The sequence below is a fragment of the Protomyctophum bolini genome (genome assembly GCF_963924005.1).
Source record: "Protomyctophum bolini genome assembly, chromosome: 17".
In the NCBI taxonomy this organism is placed as follows: domain Eukaryota; kingdom Metazoa; phylum Chordata; class Actinopteri; order Myctophiformes; family Myctophidae; genus Protomyctophum; species Protomyctophum bolini.
In genome coordinates, this window is record NC_137878.1 from 38,685,352 (window position 1) to 38,694,834 (window position 9,483).

Consider the following 9,483-nt stretch of genomic DNA (forward strand, 5'->3'; position numbering starts at 1 on the left):
CAGTTGGTAGTGCTGTCGCCTCACAGCTAGAAGGTCCTGGGTTCGATTCCTGCTCGGGACGCTGTGGGTGCTGGCGGCGTGTTTCCTCCTCTGCGTCATCAGTGCCCATACCCGAAGGCGGGGTTGGCGAAAGGGCCTTTCTGTGTGGAGTTTGCATGTTCTCCCTGTGTCCCCTAGGGTAGGTACCCTCACAAAAGTAAAAAAACATGCAGTAATCCTGGTCACTAAACTGCCTCCCCCTGGCCAGCCGGGGCGCCTGATGGAGGGGAAAGGAACTGGTTGGAATAACGTGTTCCTTCCACGCGCTACGTCCAACCAGGGAAACTCCCCCCTGTCGGGTGTAAAGGAGCAACTTGGACACTCAGGCATGAAGGAAGCATGAGTTCAAGTCCGTTGCTCTCCCCTTGTCCCCCATATATGGGGACTAGGTTGGTGGAGGGTGTGTAGAGCCCAGGATCACATTAGATGATTGACACAGGGGTGAAAAATGGGTTACAAAAAGTGCCTCCAGTTGCATCATGACTGTCATGACGCAGGGCTATAGGTAAGCCTATAGGTTAATTATGACATTATTTTATTTTTATTGAAATGTATTTAAAAGTGTTTTAGTTTCATTTGTGTTTCCTGAAGTACTTGGAAGCAGTCTCACGCAAGTTAAAAGAACACCTTATGTAAACCATAGCCTAATTTCTCCTATGTTTTTTATTTCTTATTTTATATTTTATTTTACTGTAGGCCTAGGCCTACTATGTTTTATTTTGAGTTAGTGTTTGTAAACAATTGTAAGTATTGCCTTTGTTAAATGTTAAATGTTAAACAATAAACAGTCGCAGACCAGTGCAGCTAAAAAATGACGTCATATCTGCGTGTCCTTTCAACCAGTGTTGCCATGTCCGCCGCTTGTTATAAGCGTCCTTGGACTTTTTCTGTACATCTATCTATTCTACACAATACAACATCTACACAGACAGACGGGCCGGCTACACATATTTTGTACCAGGGACCCCCATAACAGATTTGTGTTAAACATTCTTTAAATGTTCCACTTTTTAAAAAACGCGCTGTGAGCTTGTACATCTGCTATTTTCAAATCTCCTAGTGGCTTCTTTTGGGCTTGTTTTCACATAACTGGTCGCTTATTTCTGTCACAGAATCTGCCAATCTGGACAGTTGGGCAAGTAACAAGTTGGCTCAACAGGCGCACTCGGGCTACTTGGCGCGGGACCGCACGATCGAGCAGTGAAGATCAAGCATTAAAAAACAGATATAAATAACAAAACATATACGCACCAGCTGTGGCTACAGTGTGGGGCTTTACCAGAGGGGAATCCTGCCGCCGATTGGTGGAAGAACCAATAACGTACAACCCACTCGGTGAGATAAACCAAACAATGTATTGCTAACTAGTTGTTCATACTGTGGCTAACAGCTAGCACTCTGTTTAATAACAGTGGTTGGGAAAAGTACTCACATTTGTTACTTAAGTGTGCGTATCAATAATACTGCAATATATAGAAATACTCCAAGTCCCGGATTCAACATTTAAGTATTGGCTTCAAAATGTAGGCTACTTATTAAAGTTATTAGAGTAGAGTTTATTTATTTTGGTCATTATAACAAATCAATACAGTGCCTGCTTTTTATTTTTTTTTGCAAAAGAAACATTGACCAAAAAGGTGTAGGCTGAAGCCTGAGCTTATAGTGCCTTAACCCTTCTGACAGATAAATGGCTTTCATAGGTAGAATAATACAACAAAGTAAACAGAAGGGAAAAAAACAAGAAAACAAAAACAAACAAACATAAAACAAAGACAGACAGGACAATACAGTTAACAGGAACAAGACAATAGACATAGATGCCCTTACACGCAGATGCCCGTACACAGCAGCCATCACGCCTCGTGACACACTCCAAATATGGCCGTCTCCATATATGAAGATCACGACAGTGATCTCATCAAACCCTGGATAGCCATAAATGGAGATGGATCATCTAGATTTGCATATATGGAGCTGGTCAGCAACTGCAGTACATCTGACCTCAATCTCCATATATGGAGCGGACCTGTTCTGACATTCCATATGTTGATCCTACCCCACCCGTCCTTTCTCTTCGACATCTCCCTTTGGACTGATACCTGTCCATTCAAACTCTAGACGGATCGCATTGTATTGAGCAATATTCGCCTGATATTGATAATAAAATGTACCACATGACGAGAACTAAGTAGAGAGTATAAAGTAGAAAGGTATTTCCTAAATTCACAAAGAATTCGATTATAGGCTAAAAAATATATTAAAAAAAAATACAGGCCACATTCTTTTTGACGAGGTTGAACACTAAATTAGTATTTTGCAACTATTTTTATTTATTGTCGTTGCAGTGTCTTGTACGTGCCACCATCTCAACCTGTTGAAAGGCCCTGGTTTCTACTCCACCCAACGGCCCATCACCACCTCCACCTGTTGAAAGGCCCTGGTTTCTACTCCACCCAACGGCCCATCACCACCTCAACCTGTTGAAAGGCCCTGGTTTCTACTCCACCCAACGGCCCATCACCACCTCAACCTGTTGAAAGGCCCTGGTTTCTACTCCACCCAACGGCCCATCACCACCTCGACCTGTTGAAAGGCCCTGGTTTCTACTCCACCCAACGGCCCATCACCACCTCAACCTGTTGAAAGGCCCTGGTTTCTACTCCACCCAACGGCCCATCACCACCTCAACCTGTTGAAAGGCCCTGGTTTCTACTCCACCCAACGGCCCATCACCACCGTCAGATTAAATGTGAGTATGTCCACTCTTAACTCTTCATATACGGTTATGGTTTTAGACAACACTGGGCAAGACCTATACACTGTAGAGTGCATTGCTGGAATTTGTCGGAGGTACTGCTCAAGGAAATAACATTGACGCTTTACAAATCTGATGGGACTGCCCATATAGATCCGAAGTACCGTTAGTCCGAACATGCGTTAAGGTTGGCGAACATGCACTGCTGTTTGGCGAACATGCACTGCTTCCGACATGCACTGCTGCTTGGCGAACATAGGCTGCTGGTTGGCGAACATGAGCTGCTCCCGTGCTTGCGGTTATGTTTGTGTGTGTGTGTGTGTGTGTGTGAGGGGTACAATGGTACATCATGCCAAGGTACTACACCAGGGGTTCTCAACCCGTGGGTCGCGACCCCTCGGGGGGTCGCCAAAGTATTCCCGGGGGTCTCAGGCAAAAGGGTTGAGAACCCCTGTACTACACGACTAAACACCTACTATAGTAGCAGCTATATATGAGGTTAAGCCATATATGTTTTGCATAACCTTTCTGTAAATATTGTCCATGTGGAGGTAGTCTGTCCCCCTTGCTCTGTTTCCAGGTCACTGACCGTAAGTTGTGTTCCGTGTCCTTCACTGGCCGAGCACAATTAATTACACATTATAGGCTGAAGCACAGTAAATGTTCACTTCCAGCAGTTGGTTCACTGCCATGCCTGTATGGCGAAATGACACCAGATAATTCATATTGGAGAGAAACCCTATGGATGTGATCAGTGTGTCATGTGTCATTTCTCCACAACTCCTCCAGGATATCAGTCATTTCTGATCACATCTGGAAATCCAGGACTGGACTCCAGACTTCAGGTGAAGATGAACCCTCTTGACCAGGGACATTTCTGCTGAACAGGAGGACCCCAAAGACCTTGGTTTGTTTGTTTTTTCTTTTTGTTTCCCCTCATTTCTCAATAGTAATTACTTAAAACCCTTTGAATGCCAGCCCTAATATCAGTTGATATTGCCATCTGCCAGCCTTTTTCATAATGTTCACCAATATTTCAAGGTCAATAGAACAATGTGTGATATGACCACAATGTCACAAAAGCTGCAAGTCTCTACTTTACACAGAACAAATAATTATGTTTCTAGCATGCCCTTTAGGGCGCGTGCACCTCGTTGACGGAAGACTGCTGGGCGAGCACTGGCGCTTTGGCATGGGGGGGGGGGTCATATCAACATGGAATTAATTCTTTACCAGCCATATAAAGAGCATGTCTTGAGTGTACAGGATTTGAAGAGGTCAGATCAACATATGGAATGTCAGAACAAGTCAGCTCCATATGGAGTTCTGGGAAGGTTGGTAGCGGGTACATTTTCTTGAGTGTACAGGGTTTGATGAGGGCCCAGGTATGGCCGGGCCTTAATTTTAGAACTCTAGATTTCGCCGGCTGCCGGGCGCGGCTGCACTAAAAGCTTTGGGGCAGGCCTGTCTAGAGTTTGAATGGACAGATATCGGTCAAAAGGGAGACATCGAAGAGGATAGATGAGGAAGGAATCTCAACTAAACTGAACTAAACTAATAACTATAATGTCAGAACCGGTTCTGACATATTATTTACGACAGCAGGGCGACAGCGGGTCGCATTTACTATGACATCCCTGATGATGTCACGTGATGTCATGAGACCTGGGTAAGTTACCATTTAGTATAGTAAATAAATATGTTACGTTAAGTCAAGTGGATCACCATCATTGATGGGTTGCAGACACACATGCAGACCTTGTCTCGACCTGACAATTATTTATAGCAATACATAATATATATTTACATATAGACTACAATAAATGCATTTTGTGTGCAAGTGTAATGTATGCAGAAATGTAAACCTACCCCTGCCAACAGCGGCCTCTTGTGGTGGGGGGGCTGCTTCACTTATCTCGATATCTGAACAGTGCACAGTAGAAATATAGATAACAATCGAGGATATGCGGCTATGCGCACTATTTCACACGCCCAGCTTGAATGACATAATTCAGACACCATTTAGTTGCCATTTAGTTCTGAAAATGATAAATGGAAAATCTTGCCTCCCGAGTCAAGTGATGCCTCTTCATCATCATCATCTGAAGGGCAATGAGTTTTTTTGAGTCTTTTTGAGCCCCTAATTTTGTATAGTGGGCCTTGGATTACTAACCAACCAGGTGGCAATGTTGATGAAGAAACTATTAGTTTGTCTGTGATAATGGAGCCGCTTGAGATAATGGAGAAGTTTGAGGTTTTGGTTTGAAGTTTATTGCTACACCCTAATTTATCTAGAGCCTCAGAGTTTTTCTGTATGTTTTTAGTTTGATTCAATGTTCAAAAGGCAAGGGAAAGAATGTACATTTTAATCAATTACGTGAAACTGCATTTAGCATTAAGTATGAGTTAACACCCCGATAACCCCAGGGTTATTTAATCCATTAAATCATTGCGCCAAGCAATTTATAGCAGCGCAGCACTTTTAAAGACGGACCGGATGTTATCCCGGATGTGGCTGAAGCAGCTAGATGTAGCCAAAACACTCTAGAGGTGATCGACAACAACGGGAGGTATGATTAAATCTACTGTGATTAAGTCTCATCGGCTCCCAGGCTGTGGAGCGATGCGATCGGTTTTGATATCAATAACCTCTTTTTGACCAATCTTCGTCCTGGGTGTCGGGCGTTACTAATTGAAAGGACGGTGAACTTCGTCCTGTGCGTTCAGGGTGTTAACCACATACCGGTAATACATATATTTTGAGTCATGCAATGTGTTAAGGTTTTTAAGGCCATTGTCATGTTAAGGTTTTTAAGGCCATTGTCAGCTAGCTACATGACAGGGATTTGTTGCAAAACTACTTTTAAGTCCATAAAGTGCTGTCTTTCTACCAACCAACAATATTTCCTTTGTATTTGTTTCCAATCCAGTGTTGCATCATCAGTCTGACTGCCCTGACCTACCAGAGGTGAATGAAAAGAGAAGCTTGACAAAGAAAAAAACACCATTGCTGTGATCAGTGTGGACAACACTTCTCAGTAATGTCCAAACTTAAAAGCCACCAGAAAATTCACACTGGAGAGAAACCCTATGGTTGTGAACAGTGTGGTAAACGCTTCCCCACAATGTCCAGCCTTAAAAAACACCAGATAATTCACACTGGAGAGAAACCATATGGATGTGCTCAGTGCGGACAACACTTCTCTCAATTGGGCAACCTTAAAAGCCACCAGAAAATCCACACTGGAGAGAAACCCTATGGATGTTTGCAGTGTGGACAACACTTCTCTCGAATGGACGGCCTTAAAACCCACCAGAAAATTCACACTGGAGAGAAACCCTATGGTTGTGAACAGTGTGGTAAACGCTTCCCCACAATGTCCAGCCTTAAAAAACACCAGAGAATTCACACTGGAGAGAAACCCTATGGATGTGAGCAGTGTGGACAACACTTCTCTCGAGTGGACCACCTTAAAAGCCACCAGATAATCCACACTGGAGAGAAACCCTATGGATGTGAGCAGTGTGGACAACACTTCTCTCAATTGGCCAACCTTACAAACCACCAGAGAATTCACACAGGAGAGAAACCCTATGGGTGTGATCAGTGTGGACAACACTTCTCAGTAATGTCCACCCTTAAAACCCACCAGAGAATTCACACTAGAGAGAAACCCTATGGATGTGAGCAGTGTGGGAAACACTTCTCTGAAATGTCCACCCTTAAAACCCACCAGAGAATTCACACAGGAGAGAAACCCCGTGGTTGTGAACAGTGTGGTAAACGCTTCCCCACAATGTCCAGCCTTAAAAACCACCAGAGGATTCACACAGGAGAGAAACCCTATGGGTGTGATCAGTGTGGACAACACTTCTCTCGAATGGACAGCCTTAAAACACACCAGATAATTCACACTGGAGAGAAACCCTATGGTTGTGAACAGTGTGGTAAACGCTTCCCCACAATGTCCAGCCTTAAAAAACACCAGAGAATTCACACTGGAGAGAAACCCTATGGATGTGAGCAGTGTGGACAACACTTCTCTCGATTGGCCCACCTTAAAAGCCACCAGAGAATCCACACTGGAGAGAAACCCTATGGATGTGATCAGTGTGGACAACACTTCTCTCAATTGGCCAACCTTACAAACCACCAGAGAATTCACACAGGAGAGAAACCCTATGGATGTGATCAGTGTGGAAAACACTTCTCAGTAATGTCCAAACTTAAAAGCCATCAGAGAATTCACACTAGAGAGAAACCCTTTGGGTGTGATCAGTGTGGGAAACACTTCTCTGAAATGTCCACCCTTAAAACACACCAGAGAATTCACACAGGAGAGAAACCCTATGGTTGTGATCAGTGTGGACAACACTTCTCTCGATTGGCCCACCTTAAAAGCCACCAGAGAATCCACACTGGAGAGAAACCCTATGGATGTGAGCAGTGTGGACAACAATTCTCTATGATGTCAAGCCTTAAAAAACACCAGAGAATTCACACTGGAGAGAAACCCTATGGATGTGAGCAGTGTGGACAACACTTCTCTCGAGTGGACCACCTTAAAACCCACCAGAAAATTCATACTGGAGAGAAACCCTATGGATGTGATCAGTGTGGACAACACTTCTCTAAATTGGCCAACCTTACAAACCACCAGAAAATCCACACTGGAGAGAAAGCTTATGGATGTGAGCAGTGTGGACAACACTTCTCTCGAATGGACAGCCTTCAAATCCACCAGAGAATTCACACTGGCGAGAAACCCTATGGATGTGATCAGTGTGAACAACACTTCTCTGCCATGTCCAACCTTAAAAGCCACCAGAGAATTCACACTGGAGAGAAACCCTATGGATGTAATCAGTGTGGACAACACTTCTCTCAATTGTGCAGCCTTAAAAGCCACCAGAGAATTCACACTGGAGAGAAACCCTATGGATGTGATCAGTGTGGACAACACTTCTCTATGATGTCAAGCCTTAAAAAACACCAGAGAATTCACACTGGAGAGAAACCCTATGGATGTGATCATTGTGGACAACACTTCTCTATGATGTCAAGCCTTAAAAAACACCAGAGAATTCACACTGGAGAGAAACCCTATGGATGTGATCAGTGTGGACAACACTTCTCTATGATGTCAAGCCTTAAAAAACACCAGAGAATTCACACTGGAGAGAAACCCTATGGATGTGATCAGTGTGGACAACACTTCTCTCAATTGTCCAGCCTTAAAAGCCACCAGAGAATTCACACTGGCGAGAAACCCTATGGATGTGAGCAGTGTGGACAACACTTCTCTCGAATGGACGGCCTTAAAACCCACCAGAAAATCCACACTGGAGAGAAACCCTATAGTTGTGATCAGTGTGGACAACGCTTCTCTAACATGAAAGTCCTTAAAAGCCACCAGATATTCCACACGGGTGAAACCCTTTCATTGTGATGTCTGTGGAAAAGCTTTCAGTCACTCAAATGATGTAGAAGTTCACAAGGTTGTACACACTGGATTTAAACTGTTCCTTTAGTTTTACTCTTTGTGCCATGAGCACACACATATGAAAGATAAATCTGTTTAGTTTGAACAGTATGACAAGAGCTTAATTATAGAGACATAGAAAGACATAGACACAGCATATCCACATAAGTGTTTTATATATTTTTTTCATTAATGTGTTGAATTATTGTAGTAAACTTAACATTTTAAATGTTATTTTCTTAGTGGTATTTCTTATTCGCTTGATCAAGAGTTTTCAGAAAAAGTATTAGAACAGAAAAGTATGGTGGTGACTTGTTTGAGTCTGTTAAAGTCTATTCTTTCTCCTGCCATTTAGATTTTCCCCCCATTGCATAAATCTATCTACATTATTTAATTCTGCTTCATTATTTGACCCTACATGTTTTATTATTACTGATACTGTTGTTATACTGTATTTTGTTTGTGGAACCAACATTTGTCAGACCAACATTACACTCCAGAAAGTCTCAATATTCAATTTTATTCTCAATCTTATTCTTTGTTTCGCTGCTGTTTGCTCCCTGCAGATACACCAGATAATTCACACATCATTGCTATGTGTGTAAAAGCGTAAACTTGGAAAACAAACAGGACTTTTTCTTTCTTTCATTGTGTTGTGTGTTTGTCTTTATTCTAATAAATATTCAAAGGCAAAGTTGTTTATCTGTGGTTTATAGGATTTATATTATAATATATTTATATTATAATATATATATTATTATAGGAGATAATTTATAAGACGAAAAACAAAACAAATTGTGTTGTCTCCTGACTTTCTTTTCTTCTTTCTAATGATTTGATCGGCCCAAAACATTGTGCTCATTGTCATGATTTGTCACGATCCAAGTTGGCTTTGTCCGCGGCGTAACCGTCTTTAAATAAATTATATTAGAAGTGCCGATGGGAGAATGCATTGGGGTTTCATTTCCTGGGCCACTCGTTTTTCTGAAAGGGGGAGGGACTGCGGCGCTCTATAGCCAGCCACTACAGCCATGAGGATGATTAGACGACCAGTGAATGCCATGGAGAGTTCAGGAGTGCTGGTGTTCAAGGACGGTGCTTCTCTCTCTATATAAGAACCCAGAGCGACAAGCAGGGAGACTAACATAATTTGTATTGTTGACCTATTTCTACAATATCAGCACAACATCCGTTCAACTTTGATTC

At 42.8% G+C, this 9,483-nt stretch overlaps 1 long non-coding RNA gene across 1 annotated transcript; it reads left to right on the forward strand.

Annotated features, from left to right (window-relative positions):
* The first annotated feature begins 1,249 nt into the window (after positions 1-1,249).
* Positions 1,250-6,078, forward strand: LOC308331379. The gene is made up of 4 exons (XR_013965586.1): positions 1,250-1,374; positions 2,385-2,788; positions 3,584-3,701; positions 5,725-6,078. It is a non-coding gene; the product is annotated as an uncharacterized lncRNA (long non-coding RNA).
* The last annotated feature ends 3,405 nt before the right edge of the window (positions 6,079-9,483 follow it).